The sequence below is a fragment of the Myotis davidii genome, unplaced genomic scaffold (assembly GCF_000327345.1).
Source record: "Myotis davidii unplaced genomic scaffold, ASM32734v1 scaffold273, whole genome shotgun sequence".
Taxonomy (NCBI): Eukaryota; Metazoa; Chordata; class Mammalia; order Chiroptera; family Vespertilionidae; genus Myotis; species Myotis davidii.
The window spans coordinates 1,330,228-1,347,966 of NW_006286263.1; positions in this window are offsets into that span (position 1 = coordinate 1,330,228).

Consider the following 17,739-nt stretch of genomic DNA (forward strand, 5'->3'; position numbering starts at 1 on the left):
TTTGTCATAGTAAATAAATAAAAATTTAATAAATAAAAATTTAATAACAAAAACAAGTATCTTTTTGTATTAATAACAAAGGTAATCGTGTAGAATCTCTATTTTGACTAGAGGTTATTCATAGTAATGCCAACAAATACACTCAAATAATTTTATTAAATGTCAGAAAGAGAAAATGAAGAAAAAAATAGTTCTTGATATAGTCAAGTGTAAACTCAACCAACCAGGAAAGATATTAATTTGACTATAATAACCTTAAAAGTTATCAGTGAGTAACAGGATAACTTTCAGTTAATTTAAATGTAAGTTTGCTGCATAAATCTGCCTACCATTTATTTTCAGTTCTTTGGAATAGTAATTATATATTTCGTCAAACCCCCATCAAACTTTTATAAGCTCAATGATCCCAGATAATATACATCTTCATTGGTTTACCAGTTGCTTATTTTATATTCTATCAGTAAGCATATTTTGCATTTACTAAATATTTCAGTAACTCTAAATATTTCAGTAGCTCACAGTCCATTAAATGCAATTAGTATGAAATGTCTACAAATTACAAAATGAGAAATTAAGTTATTAGCAAATCAGTCAAAGAATATTGCAAAGATAGCAGAATTGGGTAAGAATTCCATGATGGAGAAGCCCACATAAAAGCAAATATGTTTGATTGTTTTAACAACTGAAGTGGGGGAACACTAGAACAAAGAGCAGGTCTGCACTTCGATGATGACTCACATATTAGGTGGCATTTTACATCAGCAGGATAATACAAAAATACTTCCATAACAAGGAGAAAAAGGTGTGTTTTGTTAGAAAATGATTACATAAGATAATGTGGTGAACATCACTTTTAATTGTATAAGGATCAATATTGGGTTAAAATTTTAGCAATTTTGTAAAGTTTGAGCACAATTAGAGAATTCTAATTTTCTTTTCTGTGAAATGAAAACAGCTTTATATAGGATCAACCTGAGTAACATAAAACAGTTAACTAGTTCAATATGAAACCACCCATTTGGCCCAAGCCTGCTGTGTATGTAACCTTCCATATCTCAGTAATAACAACTTGATTCTTCCAGTTGTTCACCTCCCAAAATAGACTCATCTTTCATTCTTCTCTTTCCTGCACAAACCTATCTCCAATCCATTAGGAAACTTCCATAGCTCCACATGGAAAATATATCCAGAGTCTCTAAGTTCTCACCACTGCCACTGAAACCACCGTCACTTCCGCCTCATCTATCCTCTGGTTCATTGCAGTAGCCTCCATAGATCTGTATGTATCTACATTTGTCTTCTTCCCACGGTTTTCAGCACATCATCCAGAATAATGTGCTAAAAGTATGCCATATCATGTTACTCTTATGCAGGAAGTCCTACTGCAGAGAGCCATTCCAATCAGAGTAAATGAAACATTCCTTACAGTCACCTCTGATCACATATTTTACTACCATACCCCTGCTCACACTTATTCCAGCCACCCTGGCCTCCATTCAGTTCCTAGGACAGAACAGTATGATATCCACATAGTAGGGCCTTTGCTCTAGCACCTTTCTCAACCAGCTACACTCTATAACTTGATATCTATGTGATGAATCACTGCATGTCCTTCTGTCTTTGCTCAAGTCTCCACTTTTAATACTATTATTGGTCTCTTATACCTTCAACTCCCTGCTGCCTTCCGCACCTGCACTCTCTACTCCCCAGCTCTGCTTTAACGCATTTTGGGTTTTTTTTCCCCATAGGACTTACTTCACTGTCTCCTCTGCTAGAGTAAACTCCACAGGGGCAATAGTCACTATTTTGTTCTCTGATATACCAGAAGCCCCATAAAGCAGTGCCTGGAATCTGATAAGCCCTCAATATATATTTGTTGAATATAATATGAAGGAATGTTCTATAAACTTAATAATTTCCTGTTATTAAGGATTGTGAATGCTATTTGTGCAAGCATCTCTATTTAGACAACTCGTAATTCTTTCTTTCCTACTCAGAAATTGAGTTCCTTATCAATTTAAAAAATAAATGGGCTCCATCTATTTACAGGAAATACAAATAATAAAGAATTAGAGACTTTTTAAAAAATGCCTAGTAATCACTATTGTGCAGTTTTAATGATATATAGCTAAACAAAATAAGTTATATAAAATGAAACATTACTATGTTCTACACTGTATTCTTTAAAATGAATTTTACCCATGAGTTTCATCTTAAGAAAAAGATAATAGTTCAATGAGATGATGTATTAGTTCCTTTTCCCAATTTAAAGCAGATCTAATGATGTTTATACTATAAATCTAGAAGACTGCATATTTCTGAAGTGTTATAGCATTTTCTCTAATAATATTGCTGTTAATACTAGTATTCATTGTTCTTCCTGCATATAGTCACAGTTCTGTGTTTCCCCTCTTGTTTTTCTTGCATCCTGGTTTTATACTTTCACACTCTGCATTTTCAATGCAATTCTCTTTTCTACACAGCTATCCTTCTCTTCCTCTGGGCTCTTCTACCCTCTGTAGCCCATCTGCAAGCAATTGTGTGTGCAGTTCTCAGGATTAATCTGTCTGCAGTTCTAGGATTAAACAATCTCACTGTGGAAGTCACACTTATTTCTATTAGGATAGTGTCTTTGGAAAAATAAAAGGGTTGTTTGCTGGAAACTCAACTCCCTTCTCCAATGGCTTCAAAGCATTCCCAGCACAATATTTGTAACATCTCATTGTGTAGAATCCTTTCAGGTACACTTCATAAAAAAATATTTTTTTTCTTTAAAATACAGTGTATTTAATACATTTCTTTTTTATCAACTTTGAAATATACCGGTTAAGTTTGGCATTGCAACTGAGTCACTGCCTTCCTTTTATATTCTTTAATAATGAAAGTTCATTAAAAATCCCACTGGCCTTATATGAGCTCTGTAAATTTATTAACTTCATCCAATATAATAAAAGGCTAATAGCCAAATCGACCAAATGGCAGAACAACCAGTCACTATGACATGCACTGACCACCAGGGGGCAGGCACTCAATGCAGGAGCTGCCCCCTGGTGGTCAGTGTGCTCCCACAGGAGGAGGGCCACTCAGCCAGAAGCTGGGCTCATGACCGGTGAGCGCAGCAGTGGTGGCGGAAGCCTCTCCTGCCTCTGCAGCAGCACTAAGAATGTCCAACTGTCGGCTTAGGGCCCAGGGGTGGGCAAACTTTTTGACTCGAGGGCCACAATGGGTTCTTAAACTGGACCAGAGGGCTGGAACAAAAGCATGGATGGAGTGTTTGTGTGAACTAATACATGTTAACAATGCTGCTGGTGAAGGAGCGGAGGGGAGAGCAGGAGAACCCTCCGCTCTTTCGGCTCCGCGGGCCGGATAGAACAGCGTGGGCCGTAGTTTGCCCCCGGCTGGCTTAGGCCTATCAGTCAGATATCCCCTGAGGGCTCCCGGACTGAATAAGGGTTGTGAATATTTGTATAAATATTCTGGAAGAGTTGAATTCATTGGTAAATGCTTTTTTTTTTGAATGACTGATTTATAACTTTAGATATGTACATATGTATTTGTACATGTTATACAGGGACACATTTTTTTGTTACTTATTTGTTTCTTTTTATGCTGCCAAATGATCAGACACAAAATTCTGTTTGAACCACTCTATCTCTTCTGTGACCATATAAAATTGTTCATTATTTTAAGGACTTCCTGGAAAAAATGATAGCAATATCAACTTTCTTTCACATCATCAAGAGATTTACTAACAGTATATGAAATGATACAGGTTACCAAAAAATAGTACATGTACTGACAGTGAATTTTGGAAAGCCTTGTCAACTGTTTGGGGTCTGGCTGATATTTCCTTCTTCCTGACATGTCTACATAATCACCTAAAGCTAGAAACATCGCATGTCTTCTTGCACAATGACAAAAACAAATACATAAGTCTCCATCATGAAGAGGAGATTGCACAATATTTGCCTGTGACACCTGATTTGATAATTATATGCAATTATCAAAGTATTATCCAAATATCTCAGTGAATAATAGATTCTTCTCTTTTTCCCAATAAATTCTCCACTATTTTTTTATGTCAAGAGATTGGCTTTTTGCCCTAACTGGTTTGGCTCAGTGGATAGAGCTTCGGCCTGCAGACTCAAGGGTCCCGGGTTCAATTCCGGTCAAGGGCATGTACCTTGGTTGCAGGCACATCCCCTGTAGGGGGTGTGCAGGAGGCAGCTGATCGATGTTTCTCTCTCATTGATGTTCCTGGCTCTCTATCCCTCACCCTTCCTCTCTGTAAAAAATCAATAAAATATATATATTTTTTTTAAAAAAAGAGGTTGGCTTTTTATCCAATTAGCCCCACTTAAGACTATAATAAGCAGCAAATACATTTGTAAGAAATAGAAAGGATAAAGATTGTTAACGTTTATATGTCTACGTATCTATATTTGAAGTTCAAAAATTAAGTATCACTGCATATTTTATCACATTTAAGAAAATTATCAGTTGTAAGGTGCATTGGCATTATGCATATACTGAGAGGAAAAATACTCTCAGTTATTATTGGCAGATGCCATGGATTGTGAGATGCAAACTGCTTTCAGAAATGTTAAAATATAAATAAAAACTAATCTTAGATTGAATGATTCAAAGGAAGGAATATTACTCATTTCTCTTATGAATAGAAAATATATATTTAGGTAATAAACAGAAAAATATGATTCACCTATGTGACAGTCAGACTGCAATTGGATATCACATGATTCGTGAGGTATTTGAAATTTCTTGATTATTATTTTACCAAATTGCAGTTCAGCTGACTCCTTTATGGCAGAACATTTTTCATTTAAAAATATACCTTCAGGCAATATCCCATTTTATCCTGCTTTGCCCAGGATTTTCCCAGTTGTAGCACTGAATGTGCTTCACTCCAGGTCCATCAATCTGCTAGGGCGTCCACAACAAAAATCACAGAGTGCATGGCTTAAGTAAGAGGAATTAATGTTTTAATTATGGCTGCTGCAAAGTCCAAGATGAAGATTCTGGCAGAGATCAGTTACAGATGGGAGTTCTCTTCCTGTCTGGCATATGGCCTCTCTCACTGCCTCCTCATGTGACCTTTCTTCTGAGTGAAAGTAGAGAGAAATCATCTCTCTACCTCTTCTTACAAGGCCACCAATTCCATCAGATGAGGCCCCACCCATATGACCTTATTTAACCTTAATTACCTTCTAAAGGCCCTATAAGATAGGGCCTATCTCCAAATACTGTAACATAGGGGGTTAGGCTTCAACATAAGGATTTTGAGGGGACACAATTCACTTCAGAGCACAGGGAAATGCCTCAGTCTTGGGAAACTGAGTGGTTGATAAATAAGTTATATTTTATTAAACAAAATATTAAACAGAACCATTTATTTCAACTCTTGCATAAAACAATTTAAAAATTAATATAATCTTAACCCTAGGTAAAATAGTTTCACTCAGCTTATCATTTTCTTTGATGAAATGACATGCGGATTATTTAAGTACACAAAGGCTCTTTTATGTGAATGTTAGAAAATAGAGGACATCAGATGAAGTGATCAGCAGTAGATCATTGTGCCATGATGTCTGAACCATTCTTTCTCTCAACACTCTCTGTGCTCTGCCAGGGAGGAAGTGTGGAATGTACATCTTATAGGCTCTATTGCCAGCAGAGTTCAAGTTTAGGTTTCTGTCATAACAAAAAGACATTGCACAAGTTTTGTTAGACAGAAGAAAATAAAATGTCATGATTGTCCCAGAAGTTTATACCAATAACTTTCAGTCACCTTCTGGAAAGCAGCCACTTCTTTGTTGCAGAAAGCTGAAATCAACATGAGTTTCCTGGGATGCCTGCTTTCTGATTTCCTGCAGCCTAACAGCAACTTCTCTGACCTCCGCTCCTACAACCTTTAACTCTCTCTATTAAATACCCTTCTCCTTGAAATGTCTAGAGTTATTTCTACTATGCTAATGAAAGTATAATGAATAAAAGTTGTAAATTGTTTCCTATAAGTAATTCTAAAATAATTTTGTTTAGTTATTTTATTGTTTTCCTAATAAAATTATAAGATGTTTAATTAATTCAGTGAGGTTGGCTTGTGTCACCAGAAAATTAATTGTTTTTTAAATATTACCTCTCATTCTTAATAAAAATAAGAAAAATATAAAGTTATTTTTTAGTATAGTAATGGATTTTAAATTTTAAAAAAGAAGACAATTATTTTCCTCAATGCATTGACTATACAGTCTGTTATCCTAGATTTTATCTTCCAGAAAAAGAAATTAATTAAAAATCTTTTTTTATTAAATTTATTGTGGTGACATTGCTTAATTATATAGGTTTCAGGTGTACAATTCTATAATATATCATCTGTTATTGGATTGTGTGTTTACCACCCCAAGTCAAGTTTCCTCACACCACAATTTATTCCCCTTTTGCTCTCATCTACCTCTGCCCACCCCCCTTTCCCTCTGGTAATCACCATACTCTTGTCTGTCTATGAGGTCTTCCTTCCTTCCTTCCTTCCTTCCTTCCTTCCTTCCCTCCTTCCTTCCTCCCTTCCTTCCTTCCTTTCTCTCTCTCTCTCTCTCTCTCTCTCTCTCTCTCTCTCTCTCTCTCTTTTTGCTTAACCCTTCACCTTTTCCACCCAGTCCCCAAACTCCTTCCCTTCTGACAGCTGTCAGGTTTTTTTTAGTATTCAGAGTCTGTTTATATTTTGGTGTTAGTTTATTTTGTTCATTAGCTTACACATATAAATGAAATCATATGGTACTTCTCATTCTCTGGCAGACTTATTTAATTTAGCATAATACTGTCCAGGTCCATCAATGCTGTCAGAAAAGGTAAGATTTCCTTCATTTTTATGGCTGAGTAATATTCCATTTTTCCATTTTGTAATGCACCACAACTTTTTAAAAATGTTTTTTTCTATTGATTGTGAAGAGAGAGGAGGAAGAGGGAGAGAGAGAGAAAAATTGATGAGAGAGACATAGCGATAAGCTGCCTCCTGCATGCCCCTTACTAGGGATCAAACCCCCTGACGGAAATTGAACCTGAGACCTCTTGGTCCATTGGATGATGCTCAATCCACTGAAACACACCAGCCAGGGTGTACCTCAACTTTTTTATCCACTCATCTACTGATAGACACTTGGACTACTCCCAAATCTTGGCTATTTTAAATAATGCTATAATGGACATAGAGATGCATATATTCTTATGAATTAGTGTTTCAAATACATGTCCATAAGTGTAATTGCTGGGTCATAAGGCAGTTCCATTGTTAATTTCTTGAAGAAACTCCATTTTTTCCACAATGGCTGCTCCAGTCTGCATTCACACCAATGGTACACAAGGATTCCCTTTTCTCCACATCCTCACCAGCACTTGTTGTTGGTTGATTTATTGATATTGCAATCCTGATAAGTGTGAGGTAATAGCTCATTGTGGCTTTAATTTGCATTTCTCTGATGATCAGTCATGTCGAGCACCTTTTAATTTGTCTATTGGCAATGTGTATGTGTATGTCCTCTTCAGAGAAGTGTTTATTCATGTCTTTGCCTTTTCAATTGGATTGTATTTTTTTTTGTGTTGAGTTGTACAAGTTATTTATAAATTAGTATATTAACCCTTTATCAAATGTATCTTTATCAAAATGTTCTCCCATTCAGTGGGTTGTCTTTTTCTATTATTAATGACTGGAGTTCCGGTGCCAAACCAGTCAGGGCTGAGTACACGTCTTTTACATCCTTGGTTACATTTATTCCTAGGTATTTCATTTTTTATGCAATTGTAATTGGGATTATATTCTTAGTTTCCCCTGATAGTTCACTATTGGAAGATAAAAATACAACTCTTTTTGGATATGTATTTTGTATTGTACTACTTTACTGAATTCATTAATATGTTCTTGTTGTTTTTTGATCGAGCCTTTAAGGTTTTCTATATATGTATCATGTCATCAGCAACTAATGAGAGTTTTACTTATTTATTTCCAATTTGGACACTTTTTTTTTCCTTGTCTTATTGCTATGGCTAGGACTTCCAATACTATACTAAATAAGAATGATGCAAGTGGACATCCCTGTCTTTTGCATATGGAACATTTTCTAAGATAGGCTACATGTTAGGGCACAAAGCAAGTCTCAATAAATTTAAGAAGATGGACATCACATCAAGCATCTTCCCTGACCAGAATGGTATGAAACTAGAAATCAATCATAAGAAGAAAACTGAAAACACACAAAGACATGGAGGTTAATTAACATGTTACTAAACAATGAATTGATTAATGAGTTCAATGAAGATATCAAAAGATACTTTGAAACAATGGGAATGAGAACACAACAACCCAAAATTTATGGAACAGTGAAAGCAGTCCTAAGAGGGATATTCATAGCACTACATAATTACCTTAGGAAAGTAGAAAAAATTCAAAGAATCTAATTTTACTGTAGGAATAAACAAGTAATCTTTTCTGTCAAAGAAGGAATTTAGGGATCCACCATTTTAACTTGCATGACATGCAGCTCCCCTGGGGGCCGCCCATTTTGAAATGTCAAAGGTCAACCCCTCCCTTTTCCCTTTAATTAGCTAATTGTGTAAGACTATGAGCCTAAACTCTTCCAATCAAGAATGAGGGACAGATGACCTTGGTCAGGCATAAAAGCCCAGTGGACCGCCCTCTCAATGTGTGTGTGCTCCCAGGCCATGTGCGTGCACACCCTCCTGCAGGAGAGAGATATTAGCCTTGCTGTCTGGCTCCTGAGTATCCTTTGTGTTCTGCCAGGACACTTGGTTTTGGGGCTCACATTATTTCTAACAATTTGGGGACTCATCCAGAATTCTGTTTGTCACTATGGAGGGCAATTGCACCCTTCTCCTGAGGAGGCAAGTCCCACTACCAAGTAGCGGCTACCTCAACGAAGAGGGACAGCCATTACCCTCCAGGCCATCTAAGAGCTCAGGATTGAGAGTCAGCCAGCAACATGGGAAGGGCCCAAGTAAGCAAGAACTGTGGCAATCAGGTAACCTCATGCATGAGCCAAGGTGGAAAATTAGACTGAGCACTACTTTGTGTATCCTCAGAGGTCAGGTATATGTGACTAGGATGTGTCTTAGACATAAATGGAGTGTGGAGTTATGATCTGCAATTCCATTCTTCCACAAGGTAAGCAGCCAGAGAGGGACTAAGCAGATCTCGAGGAGTGCAAGAGATCTCTAATATGGGGGATTGAGCACATAGTCACAAGGGACTTTCCGAGGATGGGAAACAAAAATTCTAGGCCTAGGGAATACATTCCCCTGGATAGTCCATTGGGGAGAATGCTGAGGTTCAGAGGGAGGACAGTCCCAGAACCAGGGAGAAGATACATTGATCTGCTTCAGTGTTGTTTTTATGCAGGTCATTCTGTGGTGTCTGGGTTGTGCATGCTTGTAAATATTGTATATAGGAGTGTTTCTGTTGATGTTTTGTGTCTCTATGTTTGGTTTAATTTGTTTAAAGATGGGGCACATGCCACTTTATGTGCCCCAGCTATTTGTGGTGAAACTGAACACATGGCAGAGATTGCAGGAATGTCCCAGCAACTGGGACTCTTCCTGCATTCCCTCTCAGGGTGTCAGCCACCCCGAAACCCTTAGCCAGTGAGATTTTTTTTTTGTCTGGATGTCTGTAATGTAATTTTGATTACTGATTTATTTTGCTTGCTTTCTATATTTTGGGGGACTTAGTTTGACATGGGGAAGTAGGGATTACAGGCATGGTGAAGTGGGTAGTACGGGTTGGGGTAGGACTCCATTGTTTGAGCAATGAAGTTAATGTTTCTTTTTGTTTTTTTCTTTTTTTTTAAAATATATTTTATTGATTTTTTACAGAGAGGAAGGGAGAGAGATAGATAGTCAGAAACATTGATGAGAGAGAAACATCGATCAGCTGCCTCCTGCACATCTCCTACTGGGGATATGCCCGCAACCAAGGTACATGCCCTTGACCGGAATTGAACCTGGGACCTTTCAGTCTGCAGGCCAACGCTCCATCCACTGAGCCAAACCGGTTTCAGCGTTAATGTTTCTATTATGGTGGGAAGTTCTTGAATGAGAATCCAAGGTTGACTCCCAGGTCCCAGGGACCTATAATTCCCAGATTTTTACCCCTAACACTGGAGGAGAAGATTTGCAGAAGTACCCTCCAGCAAGTTGCAGAAATAGCAGTGAGTGGGGAGGGCATTTACATGTTTTTTATAAAGAAAAAGAAAAGAAAATAGTACATTCACATTAAAGCCACTGAAGGCCAATGAGTTATCCCTGTTACAAAATTGTCAATAAAATGCCTTGGGTAATAATGATTAGCTTTAAAATCTCAAAATTGTTGAAACTTAAAACTTTGAGTTTACTGTGTTAAGTGGTAAAAATTATTAAATGTCTAGATATTTTGAAATAACAGGTTACTGAAATACTAATCTGAATATGCCTTATATGGAGAACCTAGAGGATAGATTTGAATCTATTAATGAATAAGTCTGGTATTTTATTTAAAATATCTCTTAGAAGTGTGAATATATTGCTAATCTGAGGAATGTTAATTACTTGCATGTCACCTAAAAATTAAGGTTTCTAAGGGTTATAAATTCTGATTGAAAAGAAATTATGGTTTTGGTATCATTTTTGAAGGAAAAAAAGTGGGTTCTGAAAGTTGTAAGGATTGTGAGGAAGGGTAATGTTTTTAAAGAGAAATGTTGAAAGGAAGTTATATAAATGACACATGACAGTAAGTAAGGGTAAGTAGAATAGGGAAACTGAGATAGTTAAACAGCAATTTGGAGCTATCTAATAAATTACATCTTCTATAAACCAAGGACACTTAAGAGTAAATGATTTGCATTTTGCTTTCTTAACCAGTGGACAAATAGCTTATATCAATGTACTCAGGGAGACAGATAGCAGAAATCCAATTTATGTCATTTGATGACCACACCCAAGGACAAATGAAAAACTTTTTCTTGACCTAAAATTAACTTTAGGGCATTCCAATAGGCTCTGGAATGCCTCAAGATCTTCCTAAAATGGAGACTAGGGACCAATTTCTTAAGAACTATGTACTAGGCATCTGTTTTATTTTAATGTTTCTCAGGTTAGAAGGCCTACTGACCCATGGCCTTCCTCTTGAGTTATGGGCTCATTGCCATCAACTAGGAGACTACATTCTGGTCAAGACATGGAGGGAAAAAGTTTAAACTTTCCTGGGAAGGACCCTACCATGTCTTGCTTACCAATGAGACTGCTGTTCAGACTACAGAACAAGGTTGTATCCACCACACACAGGTTAAGGGGAGACCACCAGCTTCTCCAGTGGAGATACCTCAACTTGGATGGCCATACCAGGTCATAGCATAGCCCCTTGAAATTAACATTAAAGAAACTGTAAGCTGTCTATTTGCTTTAAGGATCTGGCAACTTGCAAGGGCTTAAAATGTGGGCTGGGGAAATGTGTACAATCTGGACCATGTTTATCTAGTTATTGATTATAGATAACTTTAATGACTTGGATATTTCAGCCTTTAGGCCAAAAGATTGGCTAGGGCTACATTTAGGAGTAGATGTTGCAGGACAAGGTCCCCTAGGAAGGTTTGCTCCAAGATTGGTAGCCCCACCCAGGGACATTGTCACTGCCACTACCATGCAAATAGAAGTAGGATATAAGGAAACAAATGCCTGGGTGGAATGGACTAAATATTCTGTACATGCCCTAAATGAAAGCAACTGTTATGCTTGCACAGCAGGAAGGCAGGAGGCCCAAGTGGTCCCATTTCCATTCAGATGGACCTCAGACAGTAACGGGATGGAATGTGTGCTTGGCTTGTGTCAGGAGGAAACTGCCTGGGGAAACACTTCCTATAAGATATAAATAGAAGTAGGATATAAGGGAATGAATGCCTTGGGGGAATGGATTAAATATTCTGTACATGCCCTAAATAAAAGTGACTATTATGCTTGCATGGCAGGAAGGCTAGAGGCCCAAATGGTCCCATTTCCATTCAATGGACCTCAGACAGTAATGGGATTGAATGTATGCTTGCCTTGTACCAAGAGGAAACTGCCTGGGGAAACACTTCCTGTAAGAATCTCTCCCAACAGACAAAGCCCAAATTAAGTCGAAGGAAAGAAAGAATAAAGATTAGAGCATAAATAAATGAAATGGAGTAAAAATAAAATACAAAAGATCAATGAAAACAAAACCTTGTTCTTTGAAAAGATAAGCAAGATTGACAAACCTTTAACTGGACTCGTATTGAAAAAAAAGAAAAAAAGAGAGAGAACCCAAATAAATAAAATCATCAGTGAAAGAGGAGAAGTCACACTGACACCAAAGAAACACAAAGGATTATGAGAAACTATGAACAACTATATGCCAACAAATTGAACAATCTGGATGAAACGGATAAATTCCTAGAAACATACAATCTTTCACAACTGAATTAGGAATAACCAGAAAATATGAATAGACTGTTTGAAACTGAAACAAAAATTTTAGGGGAATATAGACAGGTTTAGGGAATTTTTAGAATTGGGGGTCCATGGGAAAAAAAACAAAGCTACAGATGGGGAGAAGGTACATTTCCATAAAACAAGGAGGCCAAATGCAGTTACATTTCCATAAGACAAGGAAGCAGCAACAGTTTCGTTTACATAAGATAAGGAAGCAGCAACAGGTGTATTTCCCTAAGAGGAGAGAACTGGAAGTAGCCAAGAAAAGTCTATATTTTCAAACTAAAGAAGGAAGAAAGCCCAGAAGTTATAGAGGACAATGAGAGAGGAGAAACTCAATAGTCACTATATTAACCAATTCGAAAGGGAATATTGATCTATGAGAGGGGATATCAGGACACAGGAACTACAGCCTTTATAAACCATGGAAACAGGAAGTCCATGGGAACCTAACCCCCTCCTCACATGGGAGTCCTTTCTGTAGGACTCTTTCCGACTCCCCATGTGGGAGTCTGTACTTGTTCTTCAATAAATCTCCACCTTTGCTATACCATCTTCTGTCCATGAATTCATTCTTCGACTCCTGCAGACAAAGAATCCAGTTTCCAGTCCAAAAATTCCGTATCAAAACTAGTGGAATTGAAGCAGTAATCCAAAAACGCCCAAAAAACAAGTCCTAGACTGGTATTTTCAAAGGCGAATTTTACAAAACATTCAAAAAAGAATACCTATCCTCAAACTAGTCCAGAAAAATTCAAGAGGAAGGACGCCCAAACTCATTTTATGAGGCCAGCATAATCTTAATTTCAAAAACCCGATAAAGACACTACAAAAAAAGAAAAGTATAGACCAATATTCCAGATGAACATAGAAGCTTATATTGAAGTATGGTAGCAATCATCTCAGGTGGAAACTGTAGTTTAACTTTAACCCTGCTGTTTGGCTTCTGTACTTATTTGCTTTAACAATAGAAAAGTTATTTTGATTTTCTGAATTGTATAAATCATCCCATTCGATTGAATACCTTATTGATTGTAATGTAAACATCCCATTGATTGTGATCTTACTGGCTATGGAAGCACCTGGGAAACAGGACGGCACAATTATCCTGAATTGCCTCAGTGGCCACAGATAACGCGTTCCTGTTGACTTGGTGGTCCCAAGACCCGAGGGCTCCAGATAATGTGTTTCTGTCAACTCAGTGATCTGTAGACTCCAAACTATAATTTAGCCAACATGCTTAAGTCTGATTCTGTAAACTGCTTTTTCTGCAAACCAGGTTCCTCATTCCAAACCCTGGGATGTAATCGATACCTTTGTGATCTTTGCCTATATTAATCTGGTGTTGGGGCTGAGGAGGGCACTGGGAGGTTTGGAGTGCATGCCCCCTCATAGTTCCCGATTGCAATAAATGTGACTCTTTAATTCTACTTCTTGAAGTGTCCTTCTGTGATTCGTGGGGTACATTACAACAATATTAAAATATTAGCAAACCAGATCCAGCAATATATTAAAAAGATGATACACTATGATCAAGTGGGAGTTATTCCTGGGATTCAAGGTTGGTACAGTATCAACAAATCAATGAATATGATATACCTCATGAACAAAATGAAGGAAAAAAACAAATGATCATATCAAAAGATGCAGAGAAAAAAACATTTGATAAAATTCAGCACCCATTTGTGATAAAAACTCAGCAAAGTGGGACTAAATGTCAATATTGCAAAGGTCATATATGACACACCCACAGCCAATATCATACTGGTGGGGGAAAAACTAAAAGTGTTTTCCTTAAGCTTAGAAACTAATTAAAAATCTTGACAAAAATCACACAAAATGAAAACAGTAGGTTTTCCTTTTTACTCCATTCCACTACCTTTTGCTCTGAGAAATGAGATCTCCATCTAACTATCTTAGAAAATCGGGCTCTGGTTTATAGTATGACAAGTAATCATATTAATAGAACTACTTATATACATGACTTGCATTTTAAATCTCTTTCAAATCAATTTATTACCATATGAAAGGATCAAGTCAAAGGATCTCCACTTGACTTAGGAAAATCAGTCCACTGCAGGAGGCAGGTAATCTTTAGTAGTAGCTTCTATTTATTTACATACTAGAGGCCAGATGCACAAAAACCATGCATGAGTAGGCCTTACTTCCCCTGGCTGCCGGCACCAGCTTCCCTCTGGCCCCCAGACCTGGGCTTGCTTCCCTCCAGCTGCCAGCAGGCACCCAGGACCTGGGCTTTTCCCTGGCCCCGGCTTCGTCAGGAAGGACGTCTGGTCTAACTAGCATATTACACTTTTATTATTGTAGATAAGAAATGATACCTTAGTTTCAAAAAAATTTCACAGTATTTCAATTATAACCTCATTATTTCCTTATGCCTATTCCTGAAACAAAGACTTTCTGCTCAAGAAATGAAGAATTTTAAACATTAGTCAAGATAAACTGCTTTAAGAATAAGCTCTTTTCTAGATTTTGTCTTGTCAGCAACAAATCAACTCAGCCAACACAGCAGGACCACTATTTAGTGCTGCATTATTGCATTTACTTATCATTAGTCACTTTGGCATTGTGTAGTATGTTTGCATACTAAGGTGCTTAATTTAATTCAACTAACTTCCTAGATTGCATAGCTCATAATCTCATTGAAAGACTGTTTCCTCTGGTTATCAATATAGATAGCCATTAGCTTTCTAACACAAATATAAATCTCAATTTACTTGTGATATTTTCAAATGTTGCACCAAAGGTAAGATAAATATTCAAGATATAATTATGATTTACTACCACATTCATATCTGTTTGGTAGTTCTCCATAATTTATTGGTTTGATTTTTTAAATTACAGATCAAAAATGACAATCAGAAAAATTAATTATGCTTCTGAAATGGAGCCAAAGACTGGGCAATTTTATTGTACATCATTAGATATTCTGGCAAGTATTTCATAATTTCTCTGCATAATTACTGTTTATTTTTATATAGTTGGTTCTTAGTTACTATTGTTAAATATGGAAATCTAAGATATAATTAGGCCAAGAAAGTTTAGTCTCTAAATGTCATTATGTTTTACTATAAAATTTACAATGTTACATTTTAATCCATAACCTTCCTATTCTCATTTGTATATAATAATATAATCAGATTATCTGAAGCAGCCAGAATATTGAGTGCCAAACCTAAGACAAGACATATTGTGGGTTACACTTGTGTAAATTCACATATTCCCAGATATGCTATCCTGTCCAAAGTTAAGCATGTTATTTTGCTGCTTTGCTGAGAAAAATGTATATATCTCAAGGATTAACACAAAATCATGTAATGGGGGTGACCTGCAGAGACGATCACCAGGGACTCAGATCAAAATTTAGGAGGCTTTATTAAGCTGGCCATCAACTACAGTACAGCACCCTGACGAAGCAGAGGCTGAGCTGCAGCCCCGACCAGATGTACAAGCAAGCTTTTATTCACAAAAACCACAAAATAGTTGGCTAAGCACACACAAAGTCTGTTGCTCTATTTCTCAACACAGGATACAGACTCATACCTTAGAAAAATTACAGGTTACAGACTTATACCTTAGAAAGGTCACAGGCTCATTCCTTTGAAAGATTAGGTTTCTGGAGCCCATCACCCCTGGCTAAACCATGACCTGCTTGTAAAAAATGTTAAGAGGAAGCTGTGGTCTTTGGACCACCGAGTTAACAGGGACACATTGTCTGGAACCCTCAGGTCTTGGGATAATTGTGCTGTCCTGGTTCCCAGGTACAGAGGAATTGGCTTTCTAAAACCAGTAAGATCACAATCAATGGGATATTCACATTACAATCAATAAGGCATTCAATTGAATGGGATGATTTATACAATTCAGAAAATCAAAATAACTTTTCTATTGTTAAGCCAAACAGCAGGGTTAGAGTTAAACTATAGTTTCTATCTGGGATGATTGCTACCATACTTCAATCAGAGGATATGGCATGGCCAGATAAATAGGAAAACAATCTTCTCCCTTTATATAAATTTTCTATACATCTCATGAAATTATAAATATATCTGTTTTGTATAAATGTAGAAAACTGGATTGACATATGAAATACAGGAAAATACAAATGTTTTATATGGCTATTTAATTTAACTCATTAAAATCAACTTTCTGAGAAATATTGTTGTTATTGTTTAAAAGACAAGAAGCCAGTTTACTGTAATGAAACATAAACACTTTGCTATACAATTGCAACTAAAGAATAACTGATTGGTAGGCCCTCATTAAAAGGGCATACCATGCACCTTACACAGACACTAAAGCAAATTAGTTGGAGTATTCTATTTTCTTATGGAAATTGTAGAATTCTAAGAGTTTCTTTCTTCCTTCCTCTTTCTTCCTCTCTTTCTTCCTCTCTTTCTTTCTTTCTTTCTTTCTTTCTTTCTTTCTTTCTTTCTTTCTTTCTTCCTTCCTTCCTTCCTTCCTTCCTTCCTTCCTTCCTTCCTTCCTTCCTTTCTTCCTTCCTTTGTTCGTCTTTTTATTATTTGAAGGAAGGACATGGAAGATGTAGGAAGAAATAATGTGAGATCCCTTACTATGAGTTCACACAGATTTTCTTATTCATTCTTTAGGTCATATCACTAAAGGAATATTGCTTAACCTAGTTAAATATTAGACCAGCCACAACCACTAGCCCATTTCTAAAAGCAAAATTTTTACAACAATATTAACAGTGAAACAGGAATTTTAGGGGGATATAGGCAGGCTTAGGGAATTTTAGAATTGAGGATCCACGGAAAAAACACAGGGCTACAGACTGGGAGAATGTACATCTCCATAACACAAGGGAGAAGCAACAGCTACATTTACATAAGACAAGGGAACTGGGAGTAGCCAGGAGGTCTATATTTACAGAATAAAGAAGGAGGACTAAAGCCCAGAGGGAACAGGAGGACAATGAGGGAGGAGGGCCTCAGCAGTTACTATAGTAACCAATTTGAAAGGGACTATTGACCAATCAGAGGGGATATTAGGACACAGGAACTGCAGACTTTATAAACCATGGAAACAGGAAGTTGGTGGGACCCTATCCCCTTCCCCACGTGGGAGTCTGTACTTGTTCTTCAATAAATCTCCACCTTTCTATACCACCTTCTGTCTGTGGATTCATTCTTCGACTCCACCGGACAAAGAATCACGGTTCCAGACCAAAAATTCTGTATCAAGTGTAATAAT